This window comes from Pleurodeles waltl, chromosome 11 (genome assembly GCF_031143425.1).
Source record: "Pleurodeles waltl isolate 20211129_DDA chromosome 11, aPleWal1.hap1.20221129, whole genome shotgun sequence".
Classification (NCBI taxonomy): Eukaryota; Metazoa; Chordata; class Amphibia; order Caudata; family Salamandridae; genus Pleurodeles; species Pleurodeles waltl.
In genome coordinates, this window is record NC_090450.1 from 481,994,721 (window position 1) to 482,017,747 (window position 23,027).

The window sequence follows — 23,027 nt, forward strand, 5'->3', positions numbered from 1 at the left end:
GAAGCAGGAAATGTCAAGAACTTCAAAGGAAATTCTATAGAAACTTCTAGTTCATAGAAAGCTCCAGGTATAAAAATAGAACCTTTAGACCCAATCCTCAGTTCACTGTCTGACTCTGTGGGAGGACACTCAGAGGACTGCCTGCTGCTGTGGCCTGCTGTGTACTCCACAAGACTGCTTTGCTGCACCTGGAAGGACTGCTTTGTTGTCTACAGCCTTGGACCCTCAGAGACCTGCCATGATGCTTGAGCTCTGTTCCACTGCTTGAACCCAGGACTACCAGAGTGACTCCAAGGCCTAGTTGGCTGGCCTCCTGATCATAGTCCCAGGGACAGTAAAGGCTCCCACCATCTTATGCCTGCACCTGGAGCAGCCTGAGTGAGTCCTAACTCCCCCAAATGGTGTTACTCCAGTTCTGGACCCTTGGTGGTGTTGCTAAAGGTGCCCAGATGTCCAAAATCCAAACTTGGTACTTAGAAAAAATATTTGGCTAAAAACTACCGAGGGAAAATCGGATCCAGCCTTCTTGTCTATCCACCCAAGGTGCATCACCAGTTGGCCTGACTTTGCTGCAGCTCCCACTACGTTCTTCTTCATAGCAGCAAATCGTGTCCAGCAGTCCTTCATCAAAGGGTTATCCAACCATGTGGAACACTAGTTGACTATAACCTCCAGCCTTGTCTTGCTGTAGATTTTAATGTCCAAAAATAGACAGTCAAAATGTAGGAGTCTTTATTGAGACTTTGGCCAGTAGTTCACCTATGACAGCGTCTCTTCCTCAGACACTGACTGCAGCCTTGACCCACTGAACTTCTCAACAGAATTTTTGTTTACATTTCTTCTAAGTCTTTAGGTAAGCCCTGAACGGGCCCAATCCACTTTTTGTATCTGACTCATGGTCCATCATGGTCAGCCATATTTGTTTCTTTAGAGCAGGTTTTACTGACTAGATGTCCATGGTTGCCACTTTGATCTTTTAAGCACCTGTTCATACCTTAAACGTTATAAATTCATTACTTCAAGTTCTACTGAAGAATGTTGCCATTTTGGTGCCAATTAAATTATTAAAATGTAATCTTTTTTCCTAAATTTGTGTGGATTTTCTTGTGTTGCACATTCACTTTACTACTGTTAGCATACTGCCTAATTACTTCATGCATTGCCTCGAAGTTAAGCCTGACTGCTTTTGTGCATAGCTACCAGAGGGTTAAGCATACGTTAGTTTAGTGACTTTTGTGGTTCACCCTGATTACGTTATTGGCTGTTGCATGAGCAGGGTAACACCCAACTCAAACAAAAACCCAGTTCCTCACAGGGAGCCTTCAGTGTTTTAGCTCTGGATGATGCCATTCGTCCCCGCCAAAGCACTGACCAATCCAACAAACGGAGGTGTCTCTTCCTTTTACATGAAGGAAACCAATTACTCTTGGCTTTTCTCAGCTATCTCAGACGCAGTTTCATATGTCAGTGTCATACTGGACTAATTTCAATAGTGTCAACCTCCCCTTCACAGGCACAAAGAGGGAAAGGACACCTGGCCAACCATTTCCCCTGGCATTCCTCTTTCACGAAACATTCCTGTAAATTAACCACTAAACCCTATGCTCACTGCTGTTTGGTATTCTGCTTTTTTACATAAGGAGAGACCCCCTTTGTGGGAACCGTCCTATCACCTACTTAATTCTCAGAGTGTATTTCCCATGGGGATCCCACACATATATATGCCTAATCCTCCTTTAGACGTGGTTCCACTGTGTAAAGGCACATTATCCCTTCATTACACTTGCCACTCTTTACCTTTCTCCTAAGCTCAGCAACCTCTCTAAATTTCTCCTCTCATTTTTCTCTCCCTTCAGCTCCTGGTGCCATGGCTCACTTTAAAATAATGCTTTAACTCCATCCATCCCTTTTCAGTTCCAATTTTCCTCTCAGTGCATATTGGAAGCCACCTTGGTTGGTGTATCTCAGAGCAGGAGGACAGGATAAACACAAAGCTCACCACTACACTTTCACTGGGCTTTTGCTCTGAAATTGCATTGGTTGAGGTCCCTGTTGTACTCTATCATTATTTATTCTTTTGTCAGCAATATATTAGACATGGGCACCTAAAATTTTTAGAGGAAGAGGCCTGATGTCAGGAGCTCATCAAGGATACGTCTGCAATTTAGTAGATTTGGGCACCTCAAATTTCTGGAGGAAGAGACGTGATGTCAGAAGCTCAACGAGAACCTGGCTGCATGGGTCCTACTCAAAGCCACTTAACAAGGCATTATCATGTAGAGTAATTAAATTGTCATTCTTATCCCCACTGAGAAGACATCCTCCATCTACTAAACACTTGTTACAGTTCTTCACCATAATAAACATCTCAAGAGAGCTGTATCTTACAGACTGTATAGTCTTTGGATGGCAACGTGATACATCGGCAAAACAGATTCCCTGTTAGTGCTGAATTTATAGAACAAGCAGGGACTCCAGTGTGCAATGGGTTGGCCTCACATTTAAATAATTAAAAGCTCACATTTAGGTCCCTGCACTATGATTCTTGCTCCATTAAATGATATAAAGGAAAAGTAGGGATACCTTGGAATTAAATTATGTCAGGAATGTTTTTCTCAAAAGGGGTCCTGTAGGGCATATTTACAAGAAAGTCTCAAATCCATCCTGATGCGCCACTTTTCTTGCTTTGCCCCTGCCCCATCTAACGACACATTGATTCCTCCGTATTTACAATATGGCTCACCAAATTGGTCGTTAGGACAACAGCATTAACATTTTTTATGCTGTGGTGGCGCTTTGCTGCAGTAGCATCAAATATGTTAATGCTAGTGCAGCAAAGTACAAGGAGGCCCATTGATTAAAATGAGTGTGTCATTTTAACTCCTGCTCTGAGCAGGGTTAAAAATGACTGAAAAAATGGAGCAGTCAAATGTTGCAAATTTCACTGCACCATTTGTTTGAGCCTCCTTGCGCTGGAACGCCTCCCTTGCATACATTATGCCTGGCGCAGGCAGAATGTGGTGTAAGAGTTTACAAAGTGGCGGAATGCAAGAATTATGCCATCTTGTAAATACCACACGTGAGAAAGTCCTCCTTAACGTCGCCTTAGCATAAGAAAATGACACCAGGGTGGCACAAGGTGGCGCTAGGAGCTTGTAAATATGCCCCTATGTTCTTTGTCGCTGCATTTATCCTAATCAAGGCTCTATAGGAGGGCATCCCTTTCTCTAGGTTTTAACAAAGAACAGGTGGTGGAATCTGTCTGGTAGTCTTAGCACCCTTGACACAGCCCTACAAAAGCTCCTTTCTCCAGGACCTCCTTATATTCTCTTGGACAGACACTAAGGTAGCACCATCAGCTCTGATGTGAGGAATTCTCCCTATATGATTTCCATAGACTCCTCCAAGAAGTTCTGACCTAGTGTTTGGTAGAGCTCATGAAGCAGGTATCAGAAAATATATTTTTATGTTGTCTCTTGAAGAAAATCTACTGCCTCACTCATCCGTACCATCGCTTTGAGTTTTTTTCCCAACTCTTTTGGGCCTCCAGCGCCGCCTTTCCTATGAAAATAGTGCTGAATAGAACCTGTGACATCCTCTTCAGGATCATAATTCAAGAACTTCCCTTTAGTAGAAACTCTGACGAGCAAGGATTAAAATGCTCTCAAGAGCTGACATTGAAGTTCATGGTTAAAAAGCTCTGTTGGTAATAGTCTCCTTATTATCCTGGAAGGGCCAGTATTCTGCTTGATACCCAAACCAAGCACACTACAGACCTCCAAACTTGTACCTGTAACACCAGGTGGGTCCATGCGTACTGTATGTGTACTACAGCCACTAGGAACTATGCTCTGGCTTATTGTATTAATCGAGTATTCCTCTTAGCATGATGATGACTGGCAAGGCCACACGTCTCTAAGGATGATTCAAAACCCTGCACCCAGCCTGACTTCAACCACAGCTTGACTCCTCTATATCCTCGGTGGGAACCACCCAGAAAATGTCTGTCTAAGCCACCAAGCAAAAGGACAAATTAGAGAACTGAAAAGGTGAAGTGAGGGTTTATAGCAGAAAAATAGTATTACATTTATGCTAGGTGAGAATCAGTGCTGCCAACCCACGTGTCAGCTGGCCGCCATGTTGCTCCCTAAGTGAATTAATGAAGACGAGATTTCAATGGTGGATGAAAAAGTATGACTCAATGTATAGTGTAGCTTTCAAAGTAAGCAAGTCAAAAGGCAGTGTGAAAACGGTTCATAATTTTAGCAAGCCGAATGTTGAAGTTGTCACTGAGCAGTCGGAAATAAAGTTGAGGGGTAATGTGGCACTGCTATTCGTTGTTCCTGGGCATAGAATGAACATCCTGATGTAATGAATAAATCAGAGGTCTCTGATAAGATTAAGTCAATGGGCTTGTGTGTTGGTAAAAAATTAGCGATGTTGGAAAATTCAGGTTCTAGGTTGCTTTAACCAGAAACAATTGCATGTAAAAAATGTATTATTATTATTATTATTATTATTATTATCATTATTATTATTATTACTAATAATAATAATGATAATAATATAATAATAATTATAATAATAATGATAATAAATAATTAGAATTTGAATAATAAGAATAGTAATAATAATAATGTAGGTACCAGAGCAAACCGTATTTTCTACGGAGCAAATATTTTATTAACTGGGCACAATGTAGTTAATTTCATTGACCTTATGTTCTCTTCACTGCTAAAATGTGAAACAAAGCATTGCCTGTACCATTAAAATTCACAAGAAATTACTGTTGCTATATACTACCCAGCTACTTCAAGTAATGCAGAAACACTCTTCTTGGGCCCAGTAATTGATCATGCAGAGGCGGATACTGATTCTAGTAGGAGAAGCTTATTTCCAACAATACATACACGTACACACGCTCACTCCATCACATACAAATCAATTATTCCATTAAACTGTTTTCAAATGAAACACCTGTAGTCAATATCCATAATGCATAGTCCAATTCAAATTCCAATCATGAGGTTGTGTCTATCTTCATTTACCTACATTAATTGAAAATACAGTGATTATTGTAGAGCGGCAGTGTGACTGGATTGCATTTCGATAGGTGACAGTCTTACTATTAGAATAAAGAAAGCTGAATGTCATTAGTTTAGCTAGCAAGGTTATTGTGCATGCAACACAGAAAGACAATGCAACAGAAATGTAAGCAAAAAAAGGCATTTTCGAAAAGTATTTTTTTCAAATTCACAGTAGTATCACATAATTCTGCTGCATAATTTATTCAAGCATTTACAACCTTATTTTAACAGTCTGGAGGAGACTACTCCCAAAAGTAAATGTGTATGTATTGATTTACTCATGTATTTACTACCATACCTCTACATGTTTTTGCTATTCAAATCTCAGAATGTAGGTTACTCCTTTGTGTAGCCTTATATGTGTCCACCCCCTCAATCAGGAGATGGTGCCTCCTAAAACAGGATTAAGGACATAGGCCCCCATTATGTCACTGGCAGTAGCCACCCATTGCTGCCGCGGTGACTGCCGCCAATGTACCGCCACGGAGGTGACCATCCGTCCGTCAGATTATGAGCACTGCCTGACTTCCACCACAATAAGGGCAGAAATCAGGCAGTGTTCATGCTGGTGGACCGTAGTGATCTGGCACTGGTAACACCAGAACCGCCCGCCAATAGAACACACCAGCATTATTATGACCAGGAGAATGGCCTGGTGGTGTTCGGCTGATGGGGTGATGCTGGCGGTAGCAGCACCCTTTCCCGTTCCCTGCCATATGACCTGCTCGCCGGACAAGGTAAGTCGGGCATCCAACAGGAGAAGCGGGTGGGGGTGTTGTGTGTGTGTGTATGAGTGTGTGAGTGCGTGTGTGAATGAGTCTGTGTGTGTTGTGTTGTTTGCGTAGTTGTATGAGTGTGTGTGAATGCATGCAAGAATGGTGAAGTGAGTGTGCATCTGCATGTCAGTGTGAACGTGTGAAAGAATATTTGTGAGTATGTCTGGAAGTATGCGTGTTTGAATGTGTGTACAGCAGTTTGTGTATGAATGCGTGTATGGCAGTGTTAATGAATGGGTGTATGCGTGGTGTGTGGGTGTCTGTGTGCATGTATGCAGGGGATTGAGTGAGTGGATGAGAGGGGGATGGGGTGGCAAGGTGTGTATCGGGATGGTGGTGGGGTGAGGGAATGTATCGGAAGGGGTGGGGGTGTCAGGTTGTTTATTGGGGGTGGGGGATTAGTGTGTGTATGGCGGGGTAGGTGGGGGTGAGTTTGGATGGAGGGGGGGTGTCAGGTGAGTGTTGGGGGAACTGCCTACCTGTTACAGGGAACGAATTCCCTGTCACCGGTAGGGCCTACCGCCATAGTTTTTGTGGTGTTGCTAACACCACGGAAACCATGGTGATAGGCACGCTCATAATGCCAGGGGCGGTACTCTGTCAGCCGCCGGGCTGGAGACGGCCATCTCCAGCCCAGGTGCTCATACCGTCATGGCGGTATGAGTGGTAAATTAGCGGTTTGGCTGCAGCCAACCCGCCAATCTCATAATGTGGCGGTATGTACAGCTAGCCTGTTGGCAGTACTATGGCCACATTAGCACACAATGAGGGCCATAATCTTATTTGTAATAAATTTGCCATATACGTAGAGAGGTCTCCCAATGGGTATGCATGGAAGAAACATTTATTGATTATCTTTCTTTTTTCTATTATTAATTCCTAACAATAACGTCCCTGTAACTTTTGTTTTTTTCAGTGAATATCTATGTATTTTTTAACACAGTGGGGGAGTTGGCAGAAGGGTCTGGCCACAGGCCTGCCAACAGCCTGCGTCCCTCTAGACCCATGCTGGGCACAGCAAGGCTGTGCATAGCATGGGTTGCCCGCAGGGCGTGACCTGTGTCCAGGCCCTGCTGCCAACCCCTGTAGGCATCCAATTCCAATGTTTTGCACAGCCTTTTGCCATGTGCGATGAGGGTTGGCCACAGGGTGGTGCCTGGGGCCAGGCCCTGAGGCCAGCCCCTCGTAGCCATCTAGCCCCACGCCACACAGGGCAGTCAGCCAAACAGACGGGGCTTCTATGTAATTTTGCGTATTTGCATACTTGTAGCAGTTAAAAGGGAGTCTGATGTGCTCTTTTCTCAACAGGATATGACAAGAAAAACCTACTTGTCACAATCACTACAGAAGATATTGCACTCGGAAAAAGCAATGATGCATTTACCTCTATCAAGGATTTCAGATACTTTTTCAAGGTGGAACTGGAGAGCAAACATACTTGCTTTGCCTTGGCCAAGAGCAAGAAGATAGGATGATTTGCACTTTATAGAAGTGAAGCCTAAACTGGGGCACCTGCTTTGTTTATATTTGTAAGTTCTTCTCGTTGAGGCTTTACTTCTGTGAAATAAGCATTGGTGAAAGAATGCATCCTGGCCTGCTTATGTATCCCATAAGAAGCCACAGATTTGTGCAAAATGTCTACCCAATTGGAGTAGTTTCTAATGCCTAATTAGTAAGGGCTCACTCTTTGGGTAAATGTACAGTGCATCTCCTACACTGCTGCTGTGTAAAGGACCATAAGGTAATGTCTCCTGTGACATTGTGTGTCTGTAAATTTCATGCAGAAATATGCAAAAAAAAGGATTGTTATTTAAAGAAGACAAACAGACTACAAAAAGTAGATTCTCTATCAAATAAGGATCTTTCCTCTTAATTATATGTAGTATGTTCTTCTTTATTCGGTGGAGACATGCTCATATTCCTCTGCATCAAGAACACATTCATCTCCAAAATCGGTGGGAAACACGCTGAGGGGGCCTTTTGGTAAGCCCTCCATCATCCTGGAAAAAGGCAGGAAGACGTTGCATTAACCTAACTTATATGTGCAGAGACCAAATGGGTGGGGCTTCCTGGTCATGTTACATACTCGTGAAAGGGTAGAAAATTGAGATCTGTTCTCAACAGGAGTCAAGAAAGAACCAACTTATCACAGTCACTACATAAATATTGTGCTTGAAAGAGCAACAATGCAAACTCCTACATTGCTGATTTCAGATGGAAACCGCAGGGGGAGCCTCAAGGCTGCTGAGGTCCCTGTTGGCTCCCCACCTCCAGTGAGAGCCAGCATTGCTCCTGCATGTGGGGAGCAGCTAGAAATGCTTCTGCCTTTGATATGTTTCCTGACCCCTTGACAATGGACAGGAAAACAGATGAAAAGTTTGCTTCCAGCAAATGGGAGCAGTTTTCCAGCTCCCGCCCGCTGGGCGTGGACTTACAGTTGGCTCTCACTTGGTGGGAGCTGTCAGAGCTCCTGCCAAGCAAAAGCACACTGCTGTCTTCCGAGGATGGACACCTCGGGAAATTCAGAGCCAGCCCTGAGGGGTGGTAGTCCCCAGTGCTATTATTGGCTCTAGGACGGGGGCCATGTGGGCCTCCTCCTTTGAGTTTGCACGGGCTGGCCCCAGGAAAGTTGTGGTCCACAGGGCCATATGTGGCCCAGAATGGGGGACCGCATGGCCTCCTCCCCCTTTATTTTGATTTTGGGTCGCGGGTAACAGGTGGTCCCCAGGGAACTTACAAGGCTAAGGAGGGTGGTCCACACAGCCCCTTCAATTTACAAGTAAAGCCCCTGGGAGGTGTTGGTCCCTGGGGCTTTTTGGAGCCACAGGAGGGCGGTCCACGGGTCCCCTTCCCATTTTTTTAAACCAAGTCAAGGGAAGGTGGTGGTCCCTGGGGCTCTAAAGAGCCTATGCGGAGGATCCTTTTGGCGCCCCTCCAACATGTAAATAAAGCCCCAGGGAGGTGTTGGTCCCTGGGGCTCAAAAGTGCCCTGGGAGGGGGGCCACATCCAGCATACCCCGGCACCTGGCCCACCCAGGGGATAAACTGTAAATAAGCGTCAGAGACAGCTCTTGCTTTTTTTTTTCAGTTTTGCCACAAATTTTCAGATCCTCTGTGATTTTGCGGCAAATTTGAAAAAAAACATTTTTGCCTCTGATGGGGACTCATGGGGACTCCAGGACCAGGCCTGGGGGTCAGGGTATTGCTACGCAGACTCCTTTTCTTTATTTGTATGTTTTTTGGAACTCAGTTGAGTCTGAGTCCCAGAATGGCTTCCAACACTTTCTGGTTGAAGTCATACATTCGCACAGGGACTGACTGATCCACAGAACACCCATATCCCTAGATACCTATATATCTTTTTATTTTAATATCTCTGAAACTACTGAACAGATTTACACCAAATTACAAACTGTTCGCTTTCTAGACCAAGATCTAGCTTTCTGCCAAATTTGGTGTAAATCCGTCCAGCGGTTCGGACTGTAGTTGTTTCTGAAAGCTCTATGGGAAATTGCATGGGGAAAACACATTTTGAGACCTCCCTCTTTTTCTCGATCTTCGCTTAACGAATCACTCCAAAACTTTCAAGAGAAACATTGAAGTGAGTGTCATACTATTTTTGAAAATGTTGTGAAGATTTGTCAAAGGTGCCAAAGTTATTAGCAAAACACAAAATGCTTTTCCTACAGAAACTAGGTCTTAACTATTTATACCTAGAACGCCACTCACTCCAGCTTTTGTATTGAGATACCCTGACACCATGGGTATAATATAAGGGCCTGTTAGGGACCACTGATGGGAAGAAAGCACCCTCATACATTTTTTTCCCCATTCACAGATTCACAGATCCGGTTTGGCACTCAGTGCAGCCCCCTGTGTGAATCTTTGAGGGATTCAAGAATCCTGTAGTAAATTAGCACCCACTTACAGATCCATACAGACACACAGACACACACTCATAGATCCACGCAGCTACTCACACGCCCACTAACAGACCTACTCAGACACTCACACACCCACTCACAGACCCACACAGACACTCAAAGACCAGCACACTCTCACATCCACTCACAGACCCACAGACACTGACAGACCCACTCAAAGGTATAAATAGAAATAGTACACTGTTCCAACGAATAAACACACACAGGGTTGAGAGAAGTCACTGGTTTCAGGAGAGCCCTCAAACATCCACTAGGATGCCAAGCTTCATCACTGGGCAATCTCCTCGTCAGACCGGTGCTGCAATGTCTGGCGGACCACCCCAGTTATGGTGGTGGTACTATATTGAAGATTGTGTGGCAGATACAGTTAGGTCTGAAATGAATACTGACTGTTGAAAAAAGTGTAGGAGAGAAAGAAAAAGTTAAAATTGGCTCAGAGCCTTAAGCATCACTTTTAATGAATCAGGGAAAGTTTCAGGCCAAGATTAAAAGAGAAATAAGGGGAGTGGATGCGGGGAATAATGTCCCACTGCACGGAGGAAAAAGGTAGTGTACCCAATCCTAGCGCAATCTGGTCAACATGTTTTGCGTCTCAATGGTCAAAAAATGATCCCCTGACGCTTCATCAGGACGGTAACAACTACTTCTCCTATTCTTATATGCAATAATAAGTGCTGAGTGGTCACTTACTGAGCGAGGTCTATTCGTCAACGTCGATTGGTCAATCAGTCGCCCTGCATGAAAGTGAGAACATAGAGGTTCATTAGTGAGGAAGTTGTGCGGGATGCAAAGGGTGATACAAACGCAGAAAACCCAGGTCCCAAGTGCGGCACAAACGGAAATAACAAAAATAGGCTTACCATCCCATAGTAGAGAATAGGCATCATAGGAACCCGCAAGCCTCAAAGCAAAGAAGAATTACTAGGTTTAAAAACAGTATAGTAATACATGAATTAAATATATATTGACTAGTTACTGCTTAGAAATGCTAAAAAGAAGAACAATATGCATAGAAAGTGTCTTTGTTCATTGGCCTCTCACATCTAATATGAACTGACACTAAGGAAGGTGGAAAACAGTCCCATCATAACCTTCAGCAAAGGAGCTGATCACTGTCAGACCCCTTTCTTAAACATATGGTGGATGGTTGTGCAAGTGGAGAAATAATCTTAAAGGATCCTAAGAAAAGCTGCCGTCAATATCATGTCAACAAAGAAATAATAAAAAGAACAGCATGCAAAAGGAGGACTTACTTTATTCTACCCACACAGACACTCTCACACCCACTCACAGACCCACACAGACATTCACACACCCACTCTCAAACACACACAGAAACTCACACACCTACTCACAGTCTCACACAGACACTCCCACTCGCAGAACCACACAGACAGTCACTCACCCACTCACAAAACCAAGAAGACACTTACACACCTACTGATAGGCCCATATAGCCACTCACAACAGACCCATAAGGCAATCACACACCCACTTACATATCTATTCACACAGTGTTTCATCCTCCACACAATCACTTTTACAGCTATTCAAATGCCCACTCACAGAGTCACATGCTCACGACAGAGCCATAGAGGAATTGAGAAAACCTGTCACACAGATAGACAGCCACCCCTACAGTCTGTGATGTATGAATAGGAAATTAAATGAGTAATGTGTTAAATATGTTGATGTTTTGTATGAATACTTTGGGATTGGAATGGATCCACAGATCCATTAGAACTCTAAATGTGTTGCTATTTTGTGTTGAATATTTTCTTTTGCTTTGGTGTTCAATATGGATCCCCTGATCTAGGTGACACAATAAAAAAATGAGTTTTTTTTTTACAGAAATCAATGTAGAGTATGGGAATAGGGTTTGCTCTGAAAAGAGCCTTTGTGTGTATGATGTGTAAATGATAACTACACATAAAACAGGATTTAGGCCCTCATTATGTCATTGGTGGTAAAAACTGCCTACCGCCGCGGTGACGGACGCCAAAACACCGTTACTGCGGCTACCATTCGTCCACCATACTACGATCACTGCCGGACGTCCACCACAAGAAGGGTGGAAATCAGGCAGCGATCATAGTGACGGTTGGTGGTAAGGTGGTGCTGCTACCACCAGCACTTCCATGCCAGTAGACCACCGCCAGCCATATCATGACCTGTGATACGGCCTGGCAGTGTTCTGCCGCTGGGCACTGCTGGTGGTAGCAGCGCGCCGTTCCGTTCCCTGCCGGAAGACCACCTGGAAGATGGTAAGTTGGGCTTCCGACAGGGGAGGGGATGGGGGTGTTGTGTGTGTGTGTGTGTGGTGTGTGAATTAATTAGTGAGTGTGTACGTGAATGCGTCTGTGTGTGTTGTGTTGTTTGCGTGGATGTATGCATGTGTGTGAATGCGTGTAAGAATGGTAATGTGAGTGCGTGCCTGCATGTCAGTGTGAATATGTGTACCAATGTGTGAGAGCATGACTGGATGTATACGTGTATGAATGCGTGTATGCCGGTGTGAGTGAGTCGGTGTATGCTTGGTGCATGTCTGCGGGTGTGTGTGTGTATAGGGGTGAGGGGATCAGAAGGGGGCAGTGTGGATGGAGGGGGTTGGGGGCATCTGGGGAGAGTTGGGGAGGTGGGTGAGCCACTTACCAGTGACAGGGAAGGAATTCCCTGTCACCGGTAGTGCCTACCACCATGGTTTTCTTGGCATTGCAAACGCCATGGAAACCATGGTGGTAGGCTGGCTTAAAATGCCGCCGGCTGTACTATAGCGACCGCGGGCTGGAGATTGACATCTCCAAGTGGAGAAGTGGTGGGTTGGCTGCAACCAACCCACCATTCTCATAATGTGGTGGTATGTACCGCCAGCCTGTTGGCGGTACTGCTGCCACGTTACCACTCACCGGTGAAGTCATAATGACCCCCTTAGTCTTTGCAGTTGTTGAGGAACACCCTGTTGCCTTTCTTTCTAAAATTAACTCCACCATTTTGATATATTCAATTTATGTCATAGCTGAAAATGTTGTGGTATATAGAAACATATTATAGTCTCTGAGGAATGCAGACACAGTTTTATTGCCATGTTTCTTGGGTTTGTCTGTCTGTGGACAGAATATGTTTGACCACTTCTACTTCTACCTTTGACAAATAGAGGAGAACACTAAGGCAGTTTGTGGGGAAAATTGGCATTTAATTGCCAAAGGTATCCTTCTGTAGGTTTTTCAGTTCTTCCCCAGTAATTGTGCCTAGGTTATTGCCACCACAGTGAACAATCATGAGGTCTCGATATTGGTAATCCACATTGCTTTCTACCAAAGGCAGCAATTTATGCCACTTTAGCCCTCTCTGGCCAACCCAAGTAAAGTCTACATTAGGTAAACCAAAGTATCTGTCCATGCCACTCTTTCTAGCTCTATCAATGGTCTAAAACATAAAACATTGACCCACAATCCACACTTTGATTCTTTTGGAGACAGGCAGAAGTAGCACACAAGAGAAGGCTGAAGCTGACTGAGAACGTTTCCAAAATGAAAGCCAGTTCAAATGGAGGACATCACCTAAAATGTAAAAGAACATATCTGATTGGATGGAGTAAATAAGCAGATGGGTAAACGTAGGTAGTGATAATGTGAAAAAAGTAACTTCATGTGTTATTGGCTTTCAAAAAATGAAAAAAAGTTATGCTGTTTGCAACATACTTATAATTCCAAACAGTCAACCACACCTGCAACAGTAGAATTTTAAGCCAACTGGGAAGGGAAGAAAAAAGACTAGACTGTTAATCTGAAAAAGAGAGTGGTATGAAAATATAGTGTTTGGGTTCAAATTCAGTCAATTTTACAAAGTAGATTATAAATGACATGCTTTATCAGTATCTTATGAAATGGTTTTACAGGCTCTCGTGTAGATTTTGGGATGCGACATAATTTTTCATGGGAGGGAATCTCCCTGGGCACCACAGTGGATTTGCCAATCTGCCCAAAACCACTACCAAATTGGGCTTCTTAACAGGAATCTTATAAAGGGTTAAAAAAGAGTGGCCATTCAGAAGTGGCATACCCAAATTAAAATTTAAAAGAAAGGTTGTGATTTGCTTACTATATCAGTATTACTGAAACCAGAGAGGGAAGGTTTATCATTTATGGTTCCTTTGTGCTGAGAGTGGTATACCATTCCTGCACTTCAGACATCAGATTGTGAGTGACACGAGGTACTAACTGATACTGAGATAAACACTAGGGAACATCAAAGAGATTTCCCAGGTATGTCAATAAGAGTGTACTTTTAAAAAGTATGTGTTCATACTAAGTTCTGAGTGTATATCAGGTGAAAGAAAGTGTGTAGGTTGTACACCACAGTAAAAGGGAAAATAAAAGGGAGGGTACATGATGACATTAAAGCAAAGCATAATGAGCAGCAAAGGAAGAAGAAAAATGTCTAAAGAGAAAATATATGTATTTTAATAAGCTACTATTAATGAATGCATTTGAAGGTGGATTTGGGCGATTGATTACAGTAAATTATTTATTAGTATATATTTGTACCCCATAATAGGGACAGACAGGCACTCATACACCCAGTTACAGTCTCAGAAAAGACCTTATGAACCCATAACAGATGTAACCAGACAGTAACTGGCAGACTACGCAGGACACTGATAAAATAATTCACACATTCATTTACTCACCTATACATACTCTTAGATAGTCATTCACACTCCCATGCAGGCACTGTCAGATTCACTCAGACACATATACAGCCATTTATGTATCCATGAATCACTCAGTTAGACACAGACATACAGAGCCATATACACAGCTATACAACTAGTTGCTCACCCTCACAGACACTGACATACCTATTTACAAAACCATAGAGCTACTCACACATCCAGAGAGAGAGTGACAGAGGCACTTATACATCCACTCACACATCTAGACATCACTTATGTACCCAGGACAAATGGAGACACTTGCACACGGAGTTACATACCTCAGCACTCACTAACACAGTCAGTATACATAGTGATGCAGTCACCGGTACAACCCGCTTACTAGAAAAGCATTTATGTACCTAATGATTTTCATAGGTAGTCAGGGACTAAGGCACTTAGAAATGCAAAAATAAAAGCATTCACATCTGAGTGTAGTTACCTATAGATCCGGTTACACAGTCATTCACAGATGTATACAAGCAATGCTGTATCCACTGCTATTCCTATAGAGCTATTCATATACCCAGCACTCACACAGTAAGGTAAACAGACACTTGTACACACATTTTCCCAGATATACACTTAGCCACCTTTATATATAAGTACTCATAAAAAGAAACAGTTACTTATACACCTAATAAGACAGTGATAGAGGCAATTGCAGATTCACTGACACAACCATATAGTAGTTATGTATATACCAGTAACATAGTCAGTACAACATTCAGGTATTCATCCAAAGATGGACTAGCACATTAAGTTACCAATTCAAACATGCACGTACTTACCCATTCTTACACTTAAACAATTAATTACACAGCTATTGATATGTCTAAGCAATTACTTACATATCCAGTGGCACACACACACAGAGGTAGTGACATAATTACTCAGATATGCATAGGACCAGTAACACACTCAGATGCCTACCTGTAGAGTAACTTATAAACATAGGCCCAGATTTATACTTATGCCGCAAAACTGTGCAAACGCAGTTTTGCAGCAAAAAGTATAGCGCTGGCTTGTGTCATTCCAAAGCGCCAGCCGGGCACCAAATTTATGGAATTCCTCATATCGGCGCTAAGCTTGGGCTACCGTCAGTAAAAATAACGTTAGCTGGGTGTGGGTGGAGGTATAGGTAAAGGGGGATTTGCCTAAAAAAATGGCGCTAAGCTGGTTAGAGGCAAAAACATGCTGTTAACCTGCCTAGCATAATGTCCTGATGCACAACCATCCTAACACATGACTCCTGTCTTAGAAAAGACAGGGGTCATGCCCACCACCCCAATGGCCAGCACAGGGGACCACGGTCCCCTGAGCATGGCCATTGCATCCAGTGCCATGCAGGGGGCCCCAAGTTAGGACCCCCGATGGCACTTAAAAAAACAAAATCCTTACCAACACTTACCCTACTTACTTGGGATGAGGGCCCTCATCCTCTGGTGTCCCTCTGTTGTGGGTGTTCCTGGGGATGGGGTGGGCACCTGTGGACCCATTCCATGGAATTTAACCATGGAAATGGGTCCACAGACCCCCTAGCACCTGGTGTGACCCAGGTATTAAATAATGGTGAAAACCAAGCTTTGCACCACTATTTAGCCCCTCCTCCCACCCATGTGTCATTTTAGCACGGGGATAAATATAGGGCTATGGAGATAGCACCATTTTTTAGATGGGAATACCTACCTTGCATCTCATTGACGCATGGTAGGTGCATGCATCCAAAAAATGGTACGAACTCCAATATGTTGACGCCAGCATCAAAATATAAAAATGGAGTTAAGTTTGCACCAAATTTGTGTCAAAAATAATGACGCAAATTTGGCGCAAACATAGTATAAACATGACCCATAGTTTTATAGTTATAGTTTGAGAGTTAGAGAGCCTGTTATGAAATGAGATAAATATCACATATGCAATGTTTTGCTTATAGTATGTAACAAAGTAGTATTTAATGTAATGTTATGTATGTTTTATCATGGTTTTTTTGGTGCTTGTGTGTAAAAAGAAGATTTCAAATTCCAAGAAAAATAGAAAATGTAAAAAACAGAGGAAACACTACTATCTGCTTGAAATTGAAACTAAAAAATCACAAAATGTGGAAAATGTCCTCAGGAAAAAATAGCTGCTGGTAAGAGAACAAAGAAGTTTCTTAAAAGAGTTCATAGGAAAAGTGTAGAAAAAAATTCTAATAAAAAATCATTTTCACAATCACGTGACAATGAAGAAGGAGTAAGTCATACTGAAAGTAGGAAATGTTCTAAAAAGGTGCTATTTTGACAAGAAGACAGAAACAATTTAAAGAAATAAGAGCTAGAATGTTTAGAAGTAGGGTAATTTAGAATGTATTACAGCATACAAGGGGCAGTAAGAGAACTAGGATAGGTAAACAGTATGAGAACACTAGAGAAAGCAGCTTTGTATATGAAGAGAAACAGTCAAAAGAAAAGGATTATTAATAAAAGTAATTTGTGCAAACATTTAAAAAAATAATGGAAGCATACATCTATCACTAAGGTTTTCTTTAATGAAGAAAACCTCTTACAAAAGAATATATTAGTGCATGCAGTTGAAACAATTGGTTGATGCTATGAGGTAAAACATGGTACACCCATTCTAAAAGATGTAGAGAAAGAAATATCTGAAGAGGCATGAGGGAGGCGTAGACAAGCACCTGTGTATAAATGGGACTGTAGTAGTATTTGTAGTGTTCGCCAGAATCAATTGAAATGTTAAGACATTTTCTACATCAATTTCCAGATAGAAGTGTGAAGCATAAAATTGAAATGCTGCTAGGTTTAGATCCCAGCAAAGTCAGGAAATGCACCAATTTATAAGGACACTCATTGGCATGTCTATCCAGGAAAGTGTGCACATGCACCTTTAATCATTTTTTGCATGTTGGCTGATCATCATTCAAAAATGTGAAATTTAGTTATAAGGCTACTTTGTGAAAACTATTGAATTGTGTTTAGGAGAAATGAACAAAACCTTATTGTATGGTACTGTATCTGAGGTTGGAAATGTTTCAGAAGATATTGAGTTGTATGTCTTTTGTCCTGAAGAACAGGGTAGTCAACATGAGGGGTTGGTTTGTTCAGGTGTAGAGGAACAGAACACAGATATTAGTACCAATACATTTGCTCAGGAAATAGCAAAGTTTAATGCAGTTTCTACGGATAAACCAAACTATATTTGTTTTTGTTGTTGGCACACTCACTACAAAGGCCAAATTTGAAATGTTGATGTGTTTATAAAAAGTGAGCAAGAAAATAGAGATTATTTGTTAGAATGTGCAGTGTACTTATTTGTGGAAGAACGTTTTGATTTGCCAATATGGCAGATCATCTGAAAGTATTGCTATGATAAATTACAAAGAACAGAATATCTGCAGAACAATACATAATACATTAGAGTTGATTCAGTACCAGAGGAACTTCAATATCTAAATGTTTATGAAACAACATTGATACAATATATTTATCCTTTTCAAACAATAGTTTGTATGGAACCAAAGACCTGGAAACTACTACCAACTGAGCTACAGAAAGGCCTTAAAGGTAGAGTTGTGTACATACATTTAGGCTTTAAATGCAACATTGAACTTGCGAGTGTAGAGATATAGATGAACCAGTTATTCTAGTGAATGGTGTGCTAACAAAAAACAAAAAATCTGTCAATAACTAGTGGGTGTGAATAAGCTAAAAAAAAAAAAAGCTACAATCTACTGCAAACAAAATGATGTTGATCTTGTTGCAGGTGGAAGTTTTATAGAAGATGAAATGTTACCTTCAAGGGGACAAATGGTATGGTGGATTGAAGTAAATCTGAAGAGATATATGAGCACCACAGTCTCCGTCCACTCCAGTCAGAAGAGATTATGGGAGATTCCATTGATATGTATCAGATGAAACAAGAAAAGGAGCTCCAATGGGTGTGTGGGAGAAATGTTTAGAGGCTTACTGTTTTCAACAACTATTTCCGACTAATGTAGGTGGATGGTTTGATGACCGTGCAGTGCAAATATCAGCAGCTGAGTATAGACCAACCAGATTATATTCAGAGGACCCTAGATTTCATCAAAGTATTCCATATATATTCCATCTATTGCCTGAAAGTCATTTGTCTGGACTATCATATGCTGTTAACCATATTTTTAAGACAGGAGGTAATCTACAGAGTGTATCTGCGAAATACTTTGTTGACGAAATACATGGGGAAGATGAGAACTTGAAGTACGATTTGATAAATTTGATGGCATGTCAGAGTGGGACCAATGAGCTTTGGTACCATCGTCATGGTGAACTGAAATATATGCTTTGAAATGTTGATGATCCAACTTGATTTGTGACCCTCAGTTGTGCAGACTATGCACTGGGATGACCTACTTGACTTTTTGAGAGTAGCAAACTTTAACATTAAGGACATAAATGTGAAGATACCTGCAAATGTTTGTAGGTATTTTATCAACAAATTACAGGCCAGGTTCTCCTTCATCTGCAACAGAACCAATCCACTCTTGGAGAAGTTAGTGACTATTTTGGCTAAAGAGGATCACACAAAAGATTCTCCTCATATTCATATGCTGTTATGGATAAAAGATGCACTAAAATTTGTAACAGACACAGATGAGCTTGTACTTTCTTTTATAGAATAGTATGTTACACATACCATCCCTAAAGATAGTGATAAATAGGCCAGAAACAGCAAGTTCTGCATTTTCAATCACATAGATGTGGGAATTACTGTAGGAAGAAATACAGAGCTAAAAGAAACTTTTACAAAAAGAGTCCATTTCGATTTCCAAGACCTATATTTTTAAAAGGAGGAGTGAACAGTTTTTTGTAGGCAGTGAGACATAAACATATTTGAAAATCATCCAAAAACACATACAGCCTCAAAAGAACACAGGTGGTCATTACGAACATGGCGGTAAACACCGCCCCACCGGCGGTGGTGGTAACTAACGCAAACAGGCTGGCAGTCTGGACCACCAAATAATGAAGCATACGAAAAACAAGTAGCGGTCCATCCACACACTGCCCTCATTGTAGTCGCGACGAGGACGGAGGAGGCTGCCCACAGGCCGGCAGAAAGGACCTACCCGCCCACCAGAAAATGAAACACCAGACTGCCAGCAGTTCGGGGGCGGGAACCACCGTCAGGCAAAGCGAGGTAGAAATGAACAATATAAAAGGAAACACTAACTTTAGTGAAAAACTACGGACACTTTCAAGTAAGCATTAAATTTGAACTGCATTTACCAGGATGCAAAGGGGCGAACTCGACTGGGATGTGAGGCAGTGTGCTCCCAACCCGCCTTCCCACTAACCGGAGGCACACAGAAAACGCCAAAGCAGACATGGAGTGAGAGTTGGAAATAATGCCAGTGCTGCTCCTTGCCATATTCCTCAAGGACCATGACCGACGACGGTAAGTACCGCAGCCTAATACACACAGGAAGAAAGGGCACAGTTACACATCTACCCCCCCCCCTGCAACGCTCTCCCAACCCCTCCCACATCCCAAGCCATACATACCAAAACAAGATGTACTTACCAGACACAAGACAACAAAGACCAGCACCAAAGTACACACATGTGCACACACACACCCACAGTGAAACACTGAACAATGTCACTATATTGTGCCAACAGCACTACTTTGCACTCAAAGTTTATTGTAAGGAAAAAACAGTATTGTCCTAATAAGGCCATTGGCCAGTCCATTTGAAAGTCCCTGAAGGGCCAATATAGGCCGAACTTGACTCCCAAATGTGCAAAGGGTACTCCACTCGGAAGGGGCATCAATGGGGCAGCTAGGCACTTCAGGGAACAGGGGCAGGGGGTGGCGGGGTGGGGACTTATGTCTGGAAGGGGGGGCTTGGGCCTAGTTTTGGGAGAAGGAGGGGGTTTGGGCTTTCCCTTGAGAAGGGGCACAGGAATGGGAAGGGCGGACTGGGACGGACTTGGATGAGGAAGGAGTGGACTGGGCAAGGATATGGGCACGTTTAGGAACAAGAAGGGGTGGGCCAGTGGGTTCAATCAGGTCAACAAGGCATAGGAAAAGCTTCTTAGGTGCAGTTGGTGGGGATTTGGAGGCAGGTCTGGGAGTTGAGGTTGAGGGAGTGCTCGTTTCAGGTGTAGGTGTGCCGGACGTGGATTCAGGTGCCTGTAAAGTATGCTTATGTGTGGTGGTTGTGTGTGGTGTGGATGTCTGCGAATGTTTGATTGTTTTGGGAGGAGGGGGGTGGGCACAGTGGGAGAAGACAGGCTGCCAGTGTAGAAGGATGTTGTCTGAGTGTCTGCAGGTCTGGTGAGAGTGCTGCAAGTGTCTGTAAATGTAGTCGTGGTGAGTGCAGGTGTGGTGTCTGGGGTGCATGTCTGTATGTCAGATGTAGTGGTGACTGCATGTATCGGTGCAGCAGCAGTGACTGAGGGTGCAGTGGATGTGGGTGTGCTTGGTGAGGTGACAGACAAAGTGCGGGGGAGGTTGACGCATCTGGGGGAACTGGATGTTGGTGTGTATGCTATTGTATGTTGAGTGTGTGCATGCCTGTGGTGGAAGTGTGGTGCTTGTGTTTTTTTCAGTGTGCTTCTTGTGTGTTGATCTGTGTGCATGGCTGTCTGTATGTGTGCTTGGGATGGGTGAAGGGAGTCGGGGCTGGAAGGGGTAGAGGTGGTGGGAGGGGGGACGGAAAGACCAGGGACACTGGCTGTCATCAAAGAGGAGGCGAGAGCCTAAAAAGATCTCTGTAGGCCAGACATGGCACCGTGAATGCCTTCCAGGTATGGATTGTATTACTGCATCTGGGATGCTAGCCCCCGGATGGCATTCATGATTGTTGTCTGCCCTACAGAGATGGTTTGCAGGAGGTCTATAGCCTCCTCAATGAAGGCAGCAGGGTTGACTGGGGCAGGGGATGAGATGCCTGGGGCATGGGAGATGCCCACCCTCCTGGGATAGCGGGCATGGGCTACTGGATGGGGAGCAACTGGGAGGACGGTGGTCGTATGGAGGGGTTGCAGAAGATGACAAAGAATGCGTGGGTCCAGTAGGGTCCGCCACCACCAGGGAGCTGCCATCGGAGGAGGAATCAGAGTCACTACCTCCAGTGGTAGTTGCGTCCACTTAGTACTCCCCTCGCCCTCCAACCCACTAGTCCCCTTGCGTTGGTCAACTCTGCCTCCTTGGAACCGTGGGCTGCTGGATCCCCACTTGCCAGTTCCTCAGCTCCCTCGCCAGATGATGCTAATGTATACAAAGGACACAAGAGAACAGGGTTGGGATAACAAAACAAGGGAGAACTATGTCAAATCCTAAATATATGTACATTTTGGCTCACACAAACTCCCACCCATGTCACGCACGTACCCTCAGCACAGACAACATACGTAATGAATGTGCCCCTGACTGGTGGGCATGACCCCAGAATACACCAAATAACCCTCATGAAACACGAACCTGATACACTGAGTGAAGTACACCCATGAGAGACCATGCCCAGCCAATGCACTTATAAGTCCATAAGGCCACAATGAATACCAGATGACAGAAAGGGGACCACTCATAGGCCATTAGAGGCTGCCAAAATTAGCCCTTACACTATCCCAAGGAATTGGAGGGGGCAGGACTGCAGGGACACACCTGTCTAAGTGCCTGGAACTATAATGCATACATCCCACAGCACCCAAATACATCCACCAAAGTGGTATCACAACAGTGTTGCTACTCACCCCTTGTGGCTGCTGTGCTGCTTTCAAGCGCCCATCCAGATCTGGATAGGCCACCGCCAGTATGCGGGCCATTTGGGGGGTCAGAGTCTGATGGTCATCCCTTCCTCGTTGGGAGGCCTTCCCCAGCTGGGCCTCTCCGGTCTTCCTGGCCCAGCACCTCAGGTCCTCCCACGGCTTCCTGCAGTGGGTGCTCCACCAGTTGTAGACCCCCAGGGTGCGCACCTCCTTGGTGATGGCTTGCCACAGGCCTTTCTTTTGATAGGCGCTGACCTGCATGGGACACACAGAGCAAAGAAACAGATGTCAGTATGTGTGCACCAAATACAAATGCCATGTCGTTCCATATGGAGCGGCCATTATTGACATGCATTTTGACAACCCACACACACTACGGCTTGGCAGTCACACATCAAACCCACATGCATACGGGCATCCGCCACAATCACACACATCTAAGGATGACAGATGCCAACTCACCTGCTCCTCTGGTCGCCCATACAACTTTGCATACAGGGGTAGGATCCCGTCCACCAGCTTCTCCAGCTCCTCTGCAGTGAAGGCTGGGGCCTGTTCCCCTGCAACACACGCCATCTCAGGGACCGGAGTCAGGACACAGCAGTTCACGCAGTGGAGTACTACTCTTCAGGTGAATCAGGAGTGAAGTGTCAAGGGTCTGACAAAATGGCATAAGTACCGCAGCGGTGTGCTCCGTCACTGCCAGTGGCGATCATGATTGGCCCAGGTTCCACATTGACAACCATGTAATC